The sequence below is a fragment of the Triturus cristatus genome, chromosome 5_1 (genome assembly GCF_964204655.1).
Source record: "Triturus cristatus chromosome 5_1, aTriCri1.1, whole genome shotgun sequence".
Lineage (NCBI taxonomy): Eukaryota > Metazoa > Chordata > Amphibia > Caudata > Salamandridae > Triturus > Triturus cristatus.
In genome coordinates, this window is record NC_140587.1 from 602,715,169 (window position 1) to 602,736,297 (window position 21,129).

A 21,129-nucleotide genomic window follows, 5' to 3' on the forward strand; every position below is an offset into this window, starting at 1 on the left:
TTGGAAATCCTCTTCAATAGATGTCACATGGGTAAATCCCACTATTCTTGTCTCAGGAATGAGATTTTGAACCTCCTTTTTCCAGTATCTATCCAAGACAGAGCATATGCTTTTCCATTCTTAGTTCCTGGTCTAAAGGCTGTCGTAGTGTTAGTGTTTTTGCCAATCTTAAGAATTTCAAATTTCGGTGATCAGTATACAAGGTCACAATATGTTGTGCTCCCATTAATAATGCCTGCACTCTTTAAAGGCATCTTTAATAGCTAGTATTTCTTTCTCTGTTAATGTATAATTTACCTCTGCAGACGTCAGCTTTCTAGACCTATATGCCACTGGATGCAGCTGTCCCATCACCTTATGTCGTTGTGACAACACCCCTCCAATTGCTAAATCCGATGCATCAGTCTCAACAAAATATGGCTCTTGTGGGTCAGCATGGAGGAGGATTAGTGCAGTTGAAAAATCTTCCTTTAAGGATTCATAGGCCTTTTGAGCATCTTTGGACCATTCGAAGGGTATATTTTTCTTTAATAGGCGAGTAAGTGGAATTAGCTTTTTGGAAAATCTTGGATAAATCATCTGTAGAAGTTCGCAAATCCAAGGGAGCTTTGGACTTCCTTGACTGACCTATGAGGATTCCACTCTTTCATGGCTCTGATTTTCTGCTGATCCATGGTGACTCCATCCGGGGTGAGCACAAATCCGAGAAATTCTACAGATTTCACCTTAATGGCACACTTCTCCAATTTTATATACAAGTAATTATCTTTCAGCTTCTTCAAAACTCCTCTAATGTGTTGGTCATGATCCTCCACTGCATTCAAGTATATTAATATATCGTCAATATACACTATTGCTCATTGGTCGATGAAATCTTTTAAAACGTCATTACGAAATGTTAGAATGCCACTGGTGCATTGCACAAACCATAGGGCATTACTTGGTACTCAAATAACCCAAATTTTATTCTAAAAGCCGTCTTCCATTTGTCTCCTTCACTAACACAAATGAGGTGATAGGCTCCTCTTAGGTCAAGTTTCGGGTATACTTGTGCTCCTTTAACTTGGTCGAACAGCACTGAGATCAAGGGCAGAGGATAATGATTTTTAACTGTGATGCGATTTATTGACCGCTAATCAATACATAATCTCAGCTCTCCTTCCTTCTTCAGTACGAAGAAGATTGGTGACGATACCGGCGATTGAGATGGCTGAATGAATCCATTCTTTAAATATTTCTGCATGTAGTCTTTCAAGTGCTGATTCTATTTTTCTGTTAGGGCATATACTCTGCTACAAGGCAGATTAGCTCCGGGTTCCAGTTCAATTTTACAATCATAGGCCCTGTGGGGAGGAAGCTTCTCTGCCTCATTTTCGTTAAAAACATTGGGAAAGTCTTCATATTCAGCTGGAATCTCAGTTAATTGGATGACTCAAACTGCTGCACTTCCCTCGCACAGGAACTTTGATGGACTCTTTTCCCTAGGTAGATCATCTTTTTTTAAACAATTTTCTTGACAACATTTTAAATCCATCATAATTGTTCAAGCTCTCCAGTCAATAGTTGGATCATGTTTGGTAAGCCACGGAAGACCTAATATGAACTGAAATTGGGGTGCATCAATCAAATTAAACTACAAGATTTCAAAGTGTCCCTCTTGGAATATAAGTTCCACCGGCCCAGTGTGACTCACGATGGGCCCAGATGACAAGCTTGTCCCATCTACTGCTCTCACGGCTTCGCTCCTTGATTTGGGAAAGGCTCTTAGACCGATGGTCTCTGCGAATTTTAAATCACAAAAAGTTCCTGTAGCCCCTGAAACAATCATCACTGACACTTCATTTAGTTATTTTTCCCTAAAGAGTAGGGTTACTGATGTATTTAGATGAGGGGAAGAAGATTGTAGAGTGCCAATTGATGACCTTTTGGAGTCATATCAGATTCTGCACTCACCAGTTCAACTCTGCTCACTGGTGGTGATGCAAGTTTTCCTTCGGTGTTACCTTTGATCTTTCCTGACAGTTCCTCAAAAAATGTTCACTAGCATCACAATTTAAACAGATTTTATTCAGTCTCTGCTTCCCTCTTTCTTTCTTTATAAGGGCCTTCGAATAGTTCAAACCTGCATGGGCTCTACTCCAGATTGACCTTTAGTCATCCTTGTTTTTTCATTTTTTGCTCGATCATATCGTGGAGCACTAGAGTGAAAATATCTTCTCTTTTCCCCCTTCCTTTCGTTATGTCGAAAGTCTATTTCAAGAACTAGATCTATCAAGGCTGATATCTCTGTGGGCCTGTTGGGTACTTGAGCCAGAGCATTCTTTAATTTGACCTTCATGCCTCTATAAACAACTGCTGCTCTTTTTTCAACTGGCCACTCTTTTTCCACCACCAACTTGGTAAATTGAGCTAAATAAGCAATTAAGTATCGGTTGCCTTGTTTTAGTTCCAATAATTCGCTATCCTTTGCATGCAATGCCTTCCTTCTGCCGAATGTCCTCAGAAATTCTTTCTTACACTCATCATAATCATACAAGATTGGATTGTTCCTTGTAACTAGGGGCATTGAACATGCCGCCGCATCGCCACTAAGATAGGAGAGGATGAAAGCCACTCAAGACTGTGCGTCGGGAAAAATTGCTGGGCGGCACATAAAATGGAGGGTACACTGGGTTAAAAATATTTGGCCCTTATGTGGGTCTCCATTGAATCATTCTGGGGGGTATCACTGGTGATAAGGAATGTATTACTTCAGTGGTGATCTTGAGAATTGGGTTCTGAGTAGAACTAGATTTCTCCCCGCTTCCAGATAATGGAAAACCAAAACTACTTCCTGACATAAAGCTATTCAACTTCAAACCCAGATCAGTAATTTCTCTTTTTGAATGAATTAAGTCTAACCTCAAGATCCTATTTTACTCTCTTACTCTGACTAATTCTTTCTGTATGCCTTCCAGCACTTCACTTAACTTGCTGAAATCAAGATCTTCCGCCATTCTACTCAGACGCTGTGATATAAACGTGGGCACTTCACTCTGTCAGAATAGGCCACTGGATCAGCATGGGAGTAGAATGTCGAGTATTTTCCCAACGTCCACCTCAGAGCAAATGCCACCAGGATTTTCACTTGGTAGACAATTTGGTCCTGGGGGGAAGGGAAATGGGATTGAAAAAAGAGACAGCCGAATTGTCCTGCAAAAATACTTTATTTAATCATCATATAATACTTCACTGTACTCTTCCAAATCTCATCAATTGTTTACAGTCTAAAACTTTACCTATTTGCTTTCGGCTAAACGCCCCTCTTCCTTCTATGTAGTGCTCTACTTTTCTATGTTAACAATTCTTTTTTTGTTGTAGAACTTATCTTTTATTTTATACTTTCATTTGTTTTTTCTTCTTTTTTTCAGATAACTTCTTATATTAAAAAACAGTATTAACAATTCATTTCTTAACAGATACTTGTGTGACCCACAGATAACGTGGAGAGCAGCTGGCCCACTCGAGAGTTCAGGTAAGAATGCTGCTTCTTCTTCTTCCTTCTAACTGCCAACTGCTGTCTCACTTGAGAATCTCTTGTAAAGGTATTCCTTGTATTCTGTTCCTTCTTTTGCCTTTTTCGTAACACGGTGGAAACACATGGAGAATTTAACAGGCTATTCTCGATAATTTCCAACTTGTGCTGACTCCGCCAAATAATTATACTTGCGACGCTATTCTAGTTTTTAGTCACATGAATGACTCCACCCAGTATTTTCTACAGGAAAGGATTGCCTGCCAGGACTTCCCACTACCCAGGAGTATTACAGGAAAAGGGTACGCGACAATAAACTAAAATGCTAATTTTTCTAACACCACGACTACACTGACTAGCTTTCGCGACTCGGCTAGAGAAAACGCTGCTCAATGGTGACTCTCCTCAGGTGAAGTGTGATGAGATTAGGGTAAGTGCGCAAATCATGCTCTGGTAGTCTCGCGTTCTGAAGAACTAGAACGCTGACTCGAGAATGAAATTTCCTTGGCCATTTGGGAATTTTGGGAATTCCAACCTTTAAATCAACTGACTCTCGTTAAACCATTCCTGACCAGATTCTTACTTTTGGGTTGGATTAGATTTAAATTTAAACCCTGTGACACTCCAGAATTCAGTTGGGTTCTGACACTAATAAGGAAAGGCTAAAAAGAAATCCTTGAGGACAACATATCTATGCTTAACTCGAGGAATCCACTTACCAATTCACTCACTCAATCATTAACAAAACCATCTCATTCTTGTATGTATTAATTGAGTTAACACCTACATGGATCCAAACCAAAGTGCCAAAAAAGAAAACACTGATTGCAGCAATACACAGCACTTCCACAGTTTTCATCTGCAAACCCTTAAGCAACTTCTGGCATTTTCCCAGTTCTTGAGGATACAATGGATTACATCTAACACTGATGACTAGACTAGGGAATGATACACACAGTGGAGTATATTTATTAAGAGTTCACACAACAAAAGGCATCAAGCAAAGTTGCAGTAAGAGGAGAGCTAAACATCTCTATATTTACTAAGATATGATGCTCTCAGCTCTATGCCTGCACTGGTGTGCATGAGGCTGATTAGCGCTACTGAAGGCACTCTTGCATCATGGGTCAAAGATGTCTGAATTAGTGGTAGAATTATTTTTGTGCAGGAAGGGATAATTTCCTTCACAAAAACCAATTTTAACAACCAAATTCCTTTTTCTACATGTGATGCAGAAAACTGAGATAAGGAGGAGAAATAAACCAATTTCTCCTTGTTAAGCCATGATCGGGGCATTTTGTGTCATCCCTGCTTCACTGCTTTCAGTAATTCTGGGAGTTCATCAGATTACATCGGTTCATGCTCTATCTATTGAATGCCTACTACTACAAACTTTAAAGCAAGGTAGCACAATCCATTCCGTTATGTTGCATTCCTTTACAAACTCATGCAAGGTGGCACAAATTGCACCTTGCATGTATTTGTAAATCTTACATAAGCATTTGCATTGCCCTTGTGTTGCCTTGCGCAGCCCAAGAACAAAGCAAAGACTTGGTAAATCTAGCCCCAAGTTTTGTTTGACTTGAAATTGCTTTATCTCAGATATAACGTATGAACTGGAGTTTTGCCGATGAATAGTTTGTCATAAAAGTGACAGCTACTCCATTCACCTTATTACAAGTACTTGATGATATAATGCGCTTATAATAAGGCGGACAGAATATCTATGCCAATTGGTTTGGAGCAACCAGTCTAACAAAATCAAAATCAGGACCTTTACGATGTTGTATTGTGTGCACTATCTGGATATTAATGTTGTAAAATATCTTATAATTGGCCCTCTTGATGTGTATACCCTTTACAATTGGCCTATATATTATGTAACTGATGTGTGAATATGTGTGCTTTTAGCTTCCTTTGGAGCAAGTGATGGAGATGCTGGACAGACTTCAGTGGACATGCAGGAGAGCCACAGAGAGTCTCAGGCCACGCCCCCTCTGCGCTAGGCCACGCCCCCCCACCCTTTAAACAGCGCGTTATCCTTTGCGCTGCCGGACAGATTGAACTCCTGAGGCGGAAGCCGGGAGCTACGAGCATTTTTTAAAAACTGAATATTTGTGTTGTGTTGTCACTCCCTACCTGGCCGCTGCACCTTGCCACCAGTCTTGCCTGTAATTACCCCGCGCAGCCATCCCGGGGAAGCCCTCCTGCTCAGGCCACGCCCCCTCTGCTCTAGGCCACGCCCCGCCCTTTAAACGGCGCGTTATCCTTCACGCTGCCGGACAGATTGAACTCCTGAGGCGGAAGCCGGGAGCTACGTGCATTTTTTAAAAACTGAATATTTGTGTTGTGTTGTCACTCCCTACCTGGCCGCTACACCTTGCCACCAGTCTTGCCTGTAATTCTCCTGCGCAGCCATCCCGGGGAAGCCCTCCTACTCAGGCCACGCCCCCTCTGTGCTAGGCCACACCCCCTCATATTATATCATGTGTCTCTCCCGGACGTGCAGCGGACGAGCGCAGCGGGCGCGCCGACAGCGCGCCAAAGGCGCGCTTAAGGCAAGCCCGTCTGCGCCCGTCCGCGATCGTATGCGGTCCAGGGCCATACCTTTTGTCCCTTGGGAGGGACATATACGGTGGAGCAGGCAGGAACTGCTGACTTTTAGCATGTCTACCCCATGTCTACATAAATTGAGAGTGGAGGATAATACAGGCTGTGAACGCTGCCACTTCTCTTTTGATCCTGGCAGGGATGTGGCTCCTAGAGACTATATCCTGGACTGTGGCCTGCTAAACGTACGTTCTCTGCGGAAACACAAATTAGATCTATACGACCTACTCACTGAGAAACAGTGGGATCTTGTGCTTCTTACTGAGACATGGCTAGATGAAGACTCTACCCCTGATGCCTTAGAGGCACTACCAGAGGGCTATGCTATGCTTAGGCAAGATAGACTCACCGGTAGAGGAGGGGGCATTGCTATTATAGCACAGAAAAATCTACGTTGTCAATTAGACCACTCCTCTATCCTGGACAGTGAGGCAGGGAGCTTCACGGTCAAAGTGAATGAGAGCTGTACGCTGAAGGGCATGCTAATCTATAGACCCCCAGGCCCTATAGCCAGGTTTGGGGAGAGTCTGGTGGAAGGTATAATAGAGGCTGTGTTATGCAAAGACAAATTTCTGGTACTGGGGGATCTTAACCTACATCTAAACAACCCCACAGATAATGTTAGTAGGGACTTTTGCCAGGCATTGGGAGCCCTCCAACTGAATGAAATAGTAAGTGGTCCAACTCATCAGTTGGGACACTTACTGGACCCCATATTCGTCAATTGGGGGGAAGTAGAAGCTAGGACCCCCATTCCCATCCCTTGGTCGGATCATCACCTGGTACCATTCTTCATGCGAATTTCCGGGGTTAAACCCCCGGAGCCAGCTACACTGTACCATCCCAGGTGGAGATGGGCTACCTTTTCTCAGGCTAAATTCAGTGCCGCACTGACCAAAGGGGGAAGCCCGGGTGGGATGATGCGGATACGGCTAATACCAATCTATGCAAGCGTATCAAGCAGGCGCTTGATTGCACAGCCCCACTTTCACACGCCAGATTGGGTGGCCGCCTTCAAAAAACTGCCCCGTGGTTCAGTGATGAACTACGGGTCACGAAAACAGCATTGAAGCGAGTCGAAAGACAGTGGCGGGGGGCTCCGTCTAAGGAAACTAGGGAGGCCTACCTAACGGAGAGGCGAATTTATCACGGGCTAATCAGGAAGTCCAAAGCAGCATATTACACCATTAGAGTTAGCGAAGCCGGTAACTCGACGAGGGAGCTCTTCTTGCTCTATAAAACCCTCTCAAGTGGGAAACCAGCCATGGCTCCAGATGACTGCTCGGTGGAATCCTGTGATAGGATTACGGACTTCTTTTACGAAAAGATAGCAAAAATCTACTCGGCATTTCCCAGTCATCCCATTGCTGGAACCGAATTTGTGGAAAGCCCGAGGGAATGGAGGGACAGACATATACTGATCAACTTTGTCACCCCGCCCTCGGAGGACCTACTAAAAATCTGTATATCCGTCAAATCGGGTTCCCCGCGGGATCCCACCACGCCGAAACGGCTAGTGGATAGCTTATCGGTGCTAGAACCATATATAAGACACCTATTGGATGTGTCTTTTAGCACCAAGACCGTGCCCAAAGCCTGGAAACAGGCGGTGGTTCTATCTCTCATGAAGAAATCTAACATCAGCTTTGAGAAACTAGAGAACCTCCGGCCGATCTCCCTTCTGCCCTATCTGGCTAAAGTGGCGGAAAAACCGGTAAACATGCAACTGATGGATTTCGTGGATGAGGTTGCCCTACTTCACGATACCCAGTTTGGTTTCCGTCCCCGCCACTCAACGGAATCAGCACTTTTGATGGCTGTGGAGACCTTGTGCCAGTGGGTGGATGAGGGTCATACTATGGCCCTCATCCTATTGGACCTGAGTGCAGCATTCGACACCGTAGCTCACACCACCCTGCTACGGTGTCTGAATAGTGGCGGAATATCTAGAGCTGCCCTCGCATGGATCCAGTCCTTCCTGACGGGGAGAAGCTTTCAGGTCCGCCAGGGCGAATGTTATTCCAGGGAAATTGGATTGGACCAGGGCGTACCCCAGGGATCGTCCCTGAGCCCCACCCTATTTAATCTTTATGTCTCCCCAGTGGCCCCTATTGCTGTGGGCCATGGTCTGCACATCGTGTCCTACGCCGACGACAGGCAGCTGGTTATCTCCCTCTCGCGAGCGCCCGGTCTTGCGGCGGACAGTTTCAGAGCCTGCATGCAAGACCTTGCAACCTGGATGTCCACCAACTGCCTTAAACTAAATGGCAGCAAGACTGAGGTGCTCGTAGTGGGGGGGAACCCATCTGTCTGGTCGTCGGCGTGGTGGCCTCCATGCTTGGGTGAGGCTCCAACACCCTGCCAAGAAGTTCGGAACCTTGGAGTCTGCTTAGATGCTGACCTGTCTTTTGGAGCGCAGATAGGACGTGTGGCGGGCATCTGCTTCAGCGTCCTGAAAAGTATATGAAAGGTCTTAGATCTCCTTCCCACGTCAGCCCGCAGAACGTTGGTGCACGCCCTCGTCACAGCACGCCTGGATTATGGCAATTTGCTGTACCTGGGAGCAACTAACAAGGCCATAAATCGCCTTCAGGTGTTGCAGAACGCTGCAGCCCGCCTCATTTTAAAATTTCCTAAAAGAATGGCCTCCAATACTGCCCTTCGGACTCTTCACTGGTTGCCAGTGAGGAGCAGGGTTGAGTTTAAGGCCCTCTGTACCTGCCACCGCATCCTTACTGGGAAGGCGCCAACACCGCTCCAGAACCTGATCACCAGGTACGTACCCACACGCTCCCTTCGCTCCTCCCATGGAGGCCTTTTAAAGGTCCCGAGGATAAGGCGGGCTCGCATGGGAGGTAGATCTTTCCGTTACCTGGTGGCTAAGAGCTGGAATGCTTTACCTTTGGACCTCCGTCTTGAGTCATCTGAACCTGGCTTCAGGAGGAAGTTAAAAACATATTTATATACACGCTAGCCTGCACAGTCTCAATGGCTGAGTCTGTGGGAGTTCTTCTGTTCTAGCGCGGGGACACGCTTTGAGCGTAACCAGGCACTCTATAAAATTCCCTTATTATTAATATTATTATAAAGTGGAGCTACTGACTCACAGGCACCAATTGGAAATGGGGATTATGGGGCTGGCCAGGAGGTCACAATAACCTGTGAAACTGTGACCTCTAACTTGCACCAGACCCTTATGATGGCAGGCAAACCAACACAGGATGTGCCATCTGTTCCTGTGTTCACCCTCACCACTATGAGCTAAAGCATTCTCACTCCTGTCCCCCTGCTGCAAAGCCAGCACCCAAACTGTAAATGGGCTGGGGACTCCCTCGTCCTCTGCGCCTCTCCCCTGGCCCCTATCCTACCAGCACTGGTGTCAGAGAAGGTACAGGAAATTCTAAAGAACCTCTCTATGGGGCAGACACTATTGATGCATGCAATCCGCGGTGTCAGTCAAAAACACACATGTGTGATTAACATCCTGGTTGAGTTATTGTCACGCGCTGGACTCATGCTAATATGGCAGGCATTGCACTCATAACTTAGCCTAGGTGTAGGCATAAATAATGTATGGGATGGGCTATATTTAAACCTCATTATCTCAAGGTAGTCCGGCATTTAATCATTCAAATAATGGAGTTAAATGTAGTCACACACACTATCACTCTGAAAGCCCTAACACTAGGCCCTCAAAGAAGTGAAACCATTCGAAGTCCTGACACCATTTCACCTACTTCCCTTATTCCCATTCCATAGGTCAGTTCTATTTCTCACCCAATCCAACCACCTCCTTCCACTATTTTACATGTACCAATAACACCCCAAACCTCTAAACATTCCCGTACCCACAATCCCTCCTATACCCCAAACCTTCACTGTTCAGATCACCATCCCTGTGCAGCACCATCTGGCCCTGCTCCCCACTTCACAAATCCTCAAAATTTTTGGTAGGTGACAGGACTGAGCCACAGCGTACCTCACAGAGTTTAACTCTGTGGAATTCCACAGAGTTACAAAAAAACTCAGCGAGAAACTGTGGCATTCCACAAACAGGCAGAAATAGGCACATTGCTCTGCTTGCAGTGGCGGAATCTCATTCCAATCTGAAAAATCAGTGAGAACGGCACCACACGGCGTGCCAGAGAGCGCAGCTTCTCGAGTTCATTTTCCTGCGTTCGAGTTGATGTTCTACTCTAGTGGCAGCTTTCTGACCGTGAACAGTTGCAACCTCTGGCAACCGCCCGCATTGGAGAATTCCCACCGGGTGCCCTCCCAGCGACTGAAAACCACACTAGGGGGCACCAAATCTCACTCATGCTCGCCAACTTACCTTTTGTTTATTTTATAGCATGAACTAGACCTTAGAAATCAGGTATCAGAACGCTTTACATGAGCACCAGTTTCCTTACAGATGGACAAATTCAATTTTTTTTTGTTAGGCACGGGGAGATGAACTGATTTGCCCAGAATCACAGGATGTTGAGCATCGTTGCCGTGATGCGAACCTGGATCTCCAGGTTCAAAGTCAACTGCTCTAGCTGTAAGGCTACATCCTCTCCCCTTTGGTGAGCTGCACTCAAGAAAAAACTCCGCAATGCATTGATTGGTGGAATTTGTCCAGAACTCAGTGTTACAAGTGAAACGCAGAGTGGCCAAAACTCCACCAACTCTGCTGGCAGAGCGGAACATGTCACCCACCCCTAGACATGACATCCATCTGCTCCAGGAGGATGGACAGTCTAATGCAGTCGACATTTCTAAAATGGTAGGAGGGAAGTACAGCACCTGAAGACAATTGCATATAGTTTATGATTTGGCACTTTTATTTCTGGCCTAACTCTAGAGTTTTATTTGTATTCATTTTTTAGAGGACATTTATTGATCCAGAGGAAATTGTCCTTTTTTTTATTTTTATAAAAAGAGCTAATGGAACCTTTTGTACCTGTTGTTTACTTGCAAATGTATTTTGTTTTTCAAATGGTCTACTCTTTGCCATATGTGATTCTGTATTTCTATATATTGCATAGGTTAACCATTTACTTTTCTCCTACCTGAAATAAATAGAATTTTTAATTGATTTTGGTTTAGACCTCAACTGAGGTCAACAAATACATGATTAAAAAATAATAAAACAGTTGTATTATTCAATATTAAAACAATTTTTTAAAACTTTTCAAAAACTTATATAAATGATAGCAAGTAAATTCATCTGGCGGAGATTTACAAAACTCAATTGAACCTGTTACAGATATGAGATTATGTCTAAAACATATGGGCTTTATATGCTGGTGCAAGGCCTTTACCAGAATTAAGTTTGGACAAATTAATAACACATGTACAAGGTCCTGGCGTCCTCCATTACATAAATCACAAATTTCTGTCGAATTATCTAATTTGTCCCATTTAAAAGTCAGGGTCTTCAGAGGTAAGATCCATAGCCTCATTAAAATTATGGTACGCCTGACCATGTGCTCTAAAGAAAAACGTATGTACCGTTGTGGAGTTTTATATTGTTGACTATCTTCAAAGTGTGCATAATGCTCTAACCGAGAACAGTGATCTAAATCTAATTCATAGCTTAATCTTAAGGTCAAGTTCTTCAGGTAAAGCTTCAGATGTAGGTGGGTCTTAGATTTCAATAGTGCAATTGTGCAACCAGACTGAGTTAGTGCAATATTTAAGTTTTTATTAAAAGTGTGCTGGGGTGTACTGTCTCTAAATGTCTCCAATTTCAGGACATACCTTATGGTCCCCTGATCTGCATGTAAGAGATTATAGGCCCAGCGGAGTCTATTTATGCTTTTGCATACACGCTCTCTATAGATAGCTCAAGGCGAATTGCTTGGACAGGTACTGACTGGTTGACTCTTAGCAATTTACGCAGTGGAGTCCCTTCTTTTACATTCAGTAAGTGCCATGCCTTAAACGGGATATATTCCAGAGCATATAGTAATATTGGTGGTATCCTCGAGCGGTAGTCCTCAAGCATAGGAGCGAAATGTCTGTTGCCTGAGGAGGAATAGAATCTCAATAGTTCACCAACGTGGGCTTCAGCCTTTAGGCTGATGTGTCCAATGTGGGACACATTTTGTAAGGTCTGGGTGAAGATTCTACCCAGGTACACATATTCTTTAACAACCTCTAGAGGTTTCCTATCTAATTTGCAATTATAGTGTAGGTAGTGCTTTCTACCTCTATAGGGGAGGACTTTAGTTTTAGAGGTATGAGGTATAAGATAATTGTCTTTAGCATACTTATCTAAAGCCTTAAGATTTCTTTGTAAACCTACCGGTGTAAGATCCATTATTACTATGTCATCTGCGAACATTAAAATGTGCATATTGCAGGAGGCTATTTTTGGTGGGACAATATTGATTATTTGTAAACACTCTGGGAGGCCACTTACATAAGAGGAAAATAAAATAGGGGCTAAAACGCAGTCTTGCTTAAGGCCATTCCTCGTAGCAATAGACCCTGTCAACCCTTTTTCTACCCCCAGCTGAACTTTACACCAAGTTGCAGAATGTAATGCCATGATTATGGTGAGCAAGTCGTTCAGTATTCCAAGCTTCCGTAGATTAGTCCATAGAGTTGGCCTATCTACACGGTCAAAGGCAGTGGTAAAATGGACAAAAACACAATAAAACGCGTGCTTCTTCAGTACTACATATTTTGCTATGACTGTTTGTAACTCTGCGTTGTTATCCGTCACTGAGTGCTTTGGTCCAAAGCCAGCCTGGGTCATTGGTATCGCACCTGAAGAGAATGCCCAGTATTTCAGATGTTCCAAAACTAATTTAGCAAAGATCTTCCCTGTAGCATCCAAAAGGGTTATCTGTCTGTAGTTATTGGGGAGTAGTCGAGATCCTTTTTTCAAGATGGGCATCACAATGCTCCTGTGCCATGATTTTGGGATTCTCCCGGTAGAAAGACAGTGGGAGAATACCGGAGCCAAAAACATGCTCCAGTCTTCAGGGTTGTTTCGGAGAACCTTAATGGGGATTTTATCTAGGCCTATTGCTACAGTTGGTCTTGCTGCCTTTATGTATAGTGCTATTTGTTTCGCTGACGGTGCTGTCATATAAGGAAATCTTTCTTCTTTTCTGTAGCCAGGTTGTATTGAGTTTGCCAGTTCATAATGATTTGGCTTATAGAGCTCAAGGAGATATTTTTGCCACTCCAATGGTGGAACTGGAGAGTTGTTACTAGCTTTCCATGCAATTTTTGCTTCTGCTACGATCCTCCAGAATTCCTTACTGTTTTTTGGATCACTGCTGTTTGAATGTCCACCCAGTTTTAATCTGTTTGTGTGCACCTAGTTTTCTCCTTCTGCCGTTGACGCGCTTTTTTAAACTTTACAACCTCTTTCTATCTATCTCCAGAATATTTTAAAAATTGCAGCCTAATCAATTTGTTTAACTTAGAGGTTTTGCTGTCTGTGTGGTTTGGGGCTAATTGATCCTTATGCATCCCGGTCCCAACTGTGCGGGCTGTCAATGGGACCACTATCTCGGCAAACGTAGCCTCATAGACTGCTATTGGGTCGGTGTCTGTGCTTCTGTTAGTCAATATTGAAGAAATGATAGCGGAATTTATTTTTGAAATTGATTTAGAATTCCACTTCATTCACCCATTCTTGGAGTAGATTTCTATGGTTGCATTTTGTTGTGCCAGAGACCATGTATCAGAGGTTGTAACAGGATCTCAGTTGTCAGTAAAAAAATTGCATGGTCGCTTACTTTTGTAGTTTTAACATTCTGAGTTTGCATCATCCCGTAGAGATCCAGACTCCAGATTACATAATGGAGAATGGATGTATTAGATGGTCCCTTTCTGGTATAGGCCACAGGGATATCCCCTTCCATCCTTCTATTTAGTATAAGCCTGTTTGAGGCCGTCACCGAGGTGATTCATATTTTCCCTCTTTTGTCAGCCTTGATCTCTGAAGTGAATAGAAGTGATGGAATGATTAACTTATCCTCATATGCGAAAGTGCTCCTTGCAGACAATAGGGTATTAGTAATTTTCCCGTTAAAGTCCCCCGTTATCAATACTGAAGGGAATCCTTTGGAGTCTATAACAGAGTAAATTTTGGAAAAAAATGTTGATCACTAGATGGTCATTCGTAAGTCCAGGGGGGATATAAACGTTAAAAATAAGGAGCTCGTGCATTGAGTCAGCAATCTTTTCCTTATACTTAATTTTTATACATTGGATATTTGGCAGACACATATTAACTACTTCCTGATCCCAAAATATATCTTCCTTCAGTAAAATGGCAAGTCCTCCTTTTGCGTGACCCATTCTCACTGCCTCCACCGGGAGATCATACATGATAAAGTCTATTTGGTCAAAGGATGCTATTACCCATGTCTCTAGTAAAGTCACAAGTGATGGTGAAGTTTTCTAAAATCAATACTAGTTTTCCATGATGCAGTAGTTAAAGACCGGCTAAAGGGGAAGCTTGTTAGCCTTGCCCTGCTTATAGCGATTCAGGTTTTTAGAAATTCAAGACCAGGAAAGATCATGTGGCTGTGGTCGAAGATTTTCTTGGGCGAGGTCCAAAATGTGTCGTTCCCCATTACTTACAGAGACTGTAAGTATTCCTCCAGGTACTACTGCTTGTGCACTTGCACTATGTGGAATGTGGGTGCTACACGTGGTTCTAGTGTCTGTTTGTATGTTTTGGTTTTTGGGTGATTTTGATTTTCCTTGAATTCAACCACGTCGAATCCATATTTGTGAATGGTATCCTTCTCCTTAAAATAATTGAAGGTATCACTTTAGACCAAAATTCAACATTTGCCATCGTAATCTGAGGTTTATTTGGAAATGACACTAATTGTATTTCCGAAGGTGTTACACTGTGAAGCAGGTCAATTTTCTGCAACAAGTCTAGTATTCCCCCACGGCTTAAAGGTGTATTTCCTACAGAAAACAAATTGGTTATTTCCAAAGTATAGGAAGCAATCAAGATTTCATTTGAATTTCCTAGAGACAAATAGCCTTTGTTGCCTAGTTTGTTTGCCTGAAAGGGGTCAGCTGGGATGCCTGTAATGAAAAGTGGAGCAAAAGGATTTAATTGTTCTACAGGAGCATTTGAGTTATACACACGTAATGACTGATCTTTTGTTAAGGCGATCTCTGGAGTTTTTAAGAGTTGAGACTTATCCTCAGTTTCCCTTTCTTGTGACGTAATAGGAGGACATTTATTTTACTTGCGGATTGCCAAGATAGTCTTTGTTTTGTTCTCTTCTTACACCCTTTATCTTTAAGATTATTTTTACATTTCTTTCCCTTTTGTTTGGCTGCAATCCAGTCTTCGGCGATTCAGAAGTAATTGTTGCCTCCTTGTCAGGTATATGACTTGTCGTAGTTTGGTTTCTTTTCTGATCAAAGATTGGAAAGAATGAAATACTTTCTTTTATGTTGGTGTCACTTGAAGACTCCTTAAATAATTTCCGGAGTGAGTACATTTTATCCTCGAGGGGCACTTTAATTATGTCTTTGTTGCCAGCAGCCCTGGTGATCTGCGTAGATCTTTGAATCTTTATTGAAGAGTATGATTTAGTTGGCAGAGATGGTGCCATTTCTTGTTTTACTTCCCCGTCTGTGTTTTCTAATTTCGTTGGTGAAGCTTGTTTTTTGTATTTGAGTTGTTTTTCCTGCTTTTTATTTACTAGGTATTAGGTATTGAAGAATACCTGTTTGGGTATCCAGTATCTGATCAGAGTTGTCCATGTAGTGACCATTAGAGCCAGTATTGATTCTAAAAAAATTTGAAGAGTGAAAAGTGCACTAGATACTGTATCTTGTCTGTTGAGTGAGTGCAACGAATTGAACAAAGGAAAGTCTGGTGACTGAGACAGATTTTCTTTTTGATCAGAAGTGTGGCTAGGGGTACTATTGAGTATCAATAGAGTCTCCTTTGTTGATTCAAGAGGTACTGTAAGAGGAAATAAATTAGTATTTATATCTGGTAGGGTAAAATCATTTACTGAAATTGTGAGCAGTATCTCCTCTGCCTTTTGTGGCTTTTGTGTCTGCAGTTCTGATGATTGATCTCCTTTCACATGTTCGATAGGGCAAATCCCTTCTTGTTCTTCTGCTGGAGCCCTATCATTTAAGAGTATTAAAGATTTATTCTCCATTACGGAGTGCTTTCTCTGAATTTTCTCTTGGTCGACTCCTGCCAGTGTGGTGCTTAATTTTGATAGGCTGGAGAAAATGTTTGATATCCCAGTTTTTCCAGTTACAATTCCTGTATGAAGGGCTTTGCATTTGTTTTTAGGCAGGGGCTGTTCTGTGCCCAATCTTTTCAAGTGTATAGTTCTAGTCCTAAGTTTCTTATATGCCATTGGAGGGCAGTGGGGGCGGAGAAACACAAATCCACCTTTTCTCAGTATTAAAGTTTGCTCCCGACTTTGTCTTCTAATTTGCCAGCTCTTCTCCCTGACTAGGAGTTTAATGCCGTGGATATAACAGGCAACTGCAGCAGATGACAACGAGTAATAATTCCAGTGTATGTATCTGTAGCTGGAATGTGATCTCTCAACAGCACTAGTATATAACGGGTGATGGGCGAGTGGAGCTCCCCTGGTAGCCCACAGGCCTCACCCAAGCTAACCAGGCCACCTCCATAGGTCTCCGGGGGCCACTCTCAATGGATGTGACTGTCAGCTGCCGCACTCTCAGTCTCAGCAAATGATGATGACGATGAGGGGGCCTCCATTGGCCTCTCTCTGCAGCTTTTTAAATCTTTCTTGTGGCCGCACTCCCGCTCCCCACAATGTTTGTCTGAATTAGGGTGGGGGGGGAGCAAAGTCTTCTCAAATAGATAAATAAAATAAAGATACCAGTCAAATTAATGTTTGAGATATTTGAGAATTATGGGAGTTATGGGGGTGAGAGGCCGGGGCTAAAAGCAGGCAGGCAACAGACAGGCAGCAAACAGAAAACTATTGGACGCTTCAAACCCCAGCTCTCTCCCACCTCCGTTAGTGCGTCTATGAGCTGGACGACACCCTGGAGGCTCTGGCTTGTCACCCGCCCTCTGCATCTGGATCCTCACTCACTCGCAGCAGGCGGCTGTGGCTCAGTGCAGCTCAATGCAGCTCAATGCATGAGCTTTACTCGGCGACGGGTTGCCGGGAAATTACTGGTCATAAGTTTGCAGGTCGTGGGTCAAACAGCAGCCTGGTCCGGTCTGAACCGCTTCTCCCTCAGACTTAGGGGCTCATTATGATGGCGGGCAGAGGCACCTCCACGGTGCTGGCGGAAAATGACAGCAGTCCTCACGTCTGCCATATTACAATAGGCAAACATAACCCATTTCCCGTCCGCCGCGATGCTACGTGAACCGCCATAAAAATGCACCGCCACCACCGCGGTGGGAGCCAATAGTGACCCACCGGCATGCAGAATGATGTCCCGACCGTCGTACAAATCAGGATGCCACAAACAGCCCGTTACACCGCAGAGGGGAAACCACCAAACCAGAGACGGCAGAAGCACGGCAGAGGAGCGCAAAACCAGACTCCCATTCCCCTCCACCAGGTCCCGACCTCAATGGATCCAGCTTTACACACCTTTGCGGTGCTGTACCTGATCCACTACCAGCAAGTAATGCAACGTCGCGGACAATGCCGCAGGTATGCAATCACACAACTCCGCACACAACCACAACACACAACTCATGGGCTGAAATACGGTTCCTGTCCATACCAGACACACTGGTGGGGAAAGGAACACATCCACAAGTGCACCCACACATGTCCTACCTGTCATAAAATAACATCTCCACATCCAGGTCACCTATCAACCGCGAAATTACAGCAATCTCCCGGTCACATCACCGCAGGGGTGCAGACGCGGGAAAACATGTCCTCAATGTAGTAGGCAGGGCCAGCGCCAGTCTTGGGCAGTCCACAAAGATCATAGGGCTTCACACACTAGACCCCCCACACCCTTTAGGGGACATGTTTTGTGCCCTTCCTGTGCCCCCGTACAATTAACCATCCAGGTGTACCCAGACACTGCACCACACACCCCAAACAACGAGGGAGCCTGTCTCAGAAGGTGGGGCTGAAGAGGAACACCCTACACAGTAGCTCAGGGCCAGGGCAAACCTCCTCCCCACACCTACCCTCCACTTATGTCAAGCAAACATAGTCCAATCACAAAATGAACACTCACACTGCATATGAACATCCACTGAACTGTCCACACTGCCTGTCAAGTCACTCAGACACACCTCACATTGACACACAGCCACATACACATACCAGATGTCAGCAGCAATGGAGGACAATAAATGGGATAGCCAAAAGTGAGGTGGACAGTGATGGAAAGCCACGGAGCAAGCCACAAAGCATGTGTACATCACATGCAAGAGAAGGAACAGATCACAACACCCCTAGGCCACCACATCAGACATGGCTGGCACAGTAAGTGAAATTAAACCACAGTGACCTCTGTGCAACAACTCAGGGAGACAGCAAGGCAAGCCATGCATAGGCAAAGGGATCATAGGAAGTGTCTGAAGTCAAACAGTGATCAGCCACACATCTGTTACAACTTACTTGACATGTGTATGTCATCAGCACAACACACAGGGCTCATTTTCACACTCCCTGACTGTCAAACGCAAGTTGGATCCTCCACACAACCACCTCCTCCACCCACCACCCACCTCACACCTGCAACACTCAACACCAGTGTCAAACACACAGAATGGTGCAAATGATGTCCTGGGAGTAAACTGACAAACAATCATACTCCCTGGGGTGCATCCACTAACATCACACACACACTCAGGGATGCCTGAACCAATGCACACACAAAAACAATAGCCAAACACAAACCTCACAAACAACATACACAGAAGTACAACAAGCCCACATATGGCCAGACAAACAGTGGAAAGGCAATGGGACCCCAGACAGAACAGGAGTACACAACATTGTCACTCAGTACCAATGCACAGACACCATACCCCAACACAAACAAGAAGTGCATCATCTCAAAACAATCATGGACACAAACTGGGATCACAGGGAAAAAAGCTAACACAGACAGACATACCACACCACCCATCAAGTCAACATGGTGTCATAGTGTACCACATGCATGCACATGCACAATCCTGACAAGTGGCAGGAGAAACATAAGAAGACAAACCACCAAGGTGCACTCAAAACAAGCTCAGGAACAAGAATCCTCCTACCTGCATGTGACAGACACACAAGTAATGCACACTACACTTGCAACACACATCTGAATGTATTACAATGCACAAACAACTCACACACAATGACATGCAAATAGAACATCACACAGGGCATCTGTCAGCAGAAAGAGCCAACACAGGCAAAACACTGCACACATCCACATCAAACACGCAACAGATGCACATGCCAATCCCTCACTTTGCAAACACAGCTGGACATCAGGGGATTCACACCAGACAAGTACAAGGCAACATATACTCGCAGCACTGCATGCACAACAAGCAGTGTGTTCACACCAACCAAACCAGTAGCACACATATCTGAGTGCCGCACCATGAACCCCCACAACACAAATCAGCACAGCACACAGGCAACATCACACTTAGGGAAGGGTAGCAGTACCTCAAAAAACACACATACAGCTAACCCAACACCCACAGATGCACAACCCAGAGACACCCAGGTGCAAGCAACTTGACCAGAGGACTGTGCAGCACAAACGGTTGCCCTGCACATGAGCAACCCTGACTGCAAACAAGTACAAGAAAATCGCACATAACTAATTGGGAAACTGTCCTTAGTGGCACATTGGTCCTGTGCACAGATCAGCATAGTGTAACAACTGAAGTGGTGGGGAGGCACACACACTGGCAAACCAAGGGGATAGCTGACATGAGAGTGGAATGGTGTGTACGTCAGTAGTGGACAGGTCAGGAGTGTACTATACACAAATACATGAAGGAGTCACTCACAATGGGTAGGCAACAGAAGCGCAGATAGGGGATGGTATAACTCCACATCCCACATACCATACTGGAGCCAAAAATGTCTCAAGTGACAGCAATGCATGAGAAAACACATCCACAATGTCAGTGTGGCTGAGCAGGTCTGCACAGTGAGCACAAATAGTGACAAGGCACATGGCTGAAAAACAAAACACAACACAGACTTGCCAGTCACACACTCTGCATACACACAACTGGCAGCAACAACAAGTAGGTGTCCCCCAGGAGTGCAAGGACACACCAACACACTGCACAGTGCACAACCTACAACTCCCACATGTGCACACAATCACAAGCACAGGGCTGCCAAATACAACTAACAGGCACTCAGCTCCTGGGTGACACATGTGTGCAGTTGCCATTGCAGGGGCACACACACATCAACACTTCTGACAAAGTCGGCCCTTCACACTGCACACTTCATGACCAATCAAGTGCACACACTTCAATATACCCATGTGACAAGGATGACAGGCCATCACAAGATGGCCATACACCAACACTGCTGTTCACACATCAAGAAAGATCACACAGACATGATGGACCCTGGTCAGCTTGTTTGCAATCCTGTGGATAGAATCCCCCTCTGTGCTGGCAGGGCAACCAAACATGACATGTGTACAATTTAGCAAACCTTAGAATGATTAGGATAGCAGTAGGTCAACAAAACAACCATCATTGCACCCCCAAGCCTCAGAGTCAAGAAGAACTGAAGTGCCTGTCACCTCTGCAAAACCCAGAAAAAGCTAAAAAAGCCATTGGCAATGTTAAAGTGGCATCCAGAGCATGTGTCTCATTAAACCATACCCACACAGATAACCCTTTATTTAGCAAGGACACTGACAAAGCAGACAACAGGAGTAACTGGCTTTATTCACATATTACACATATAGGCATCAAAAGTAGACAAGAGCAAGACCAGTTGCCAGTACAAAGTGCAAAGTAGGTACATGATAACCTGCACAGGGAATGGGCAAACTCAGTAATA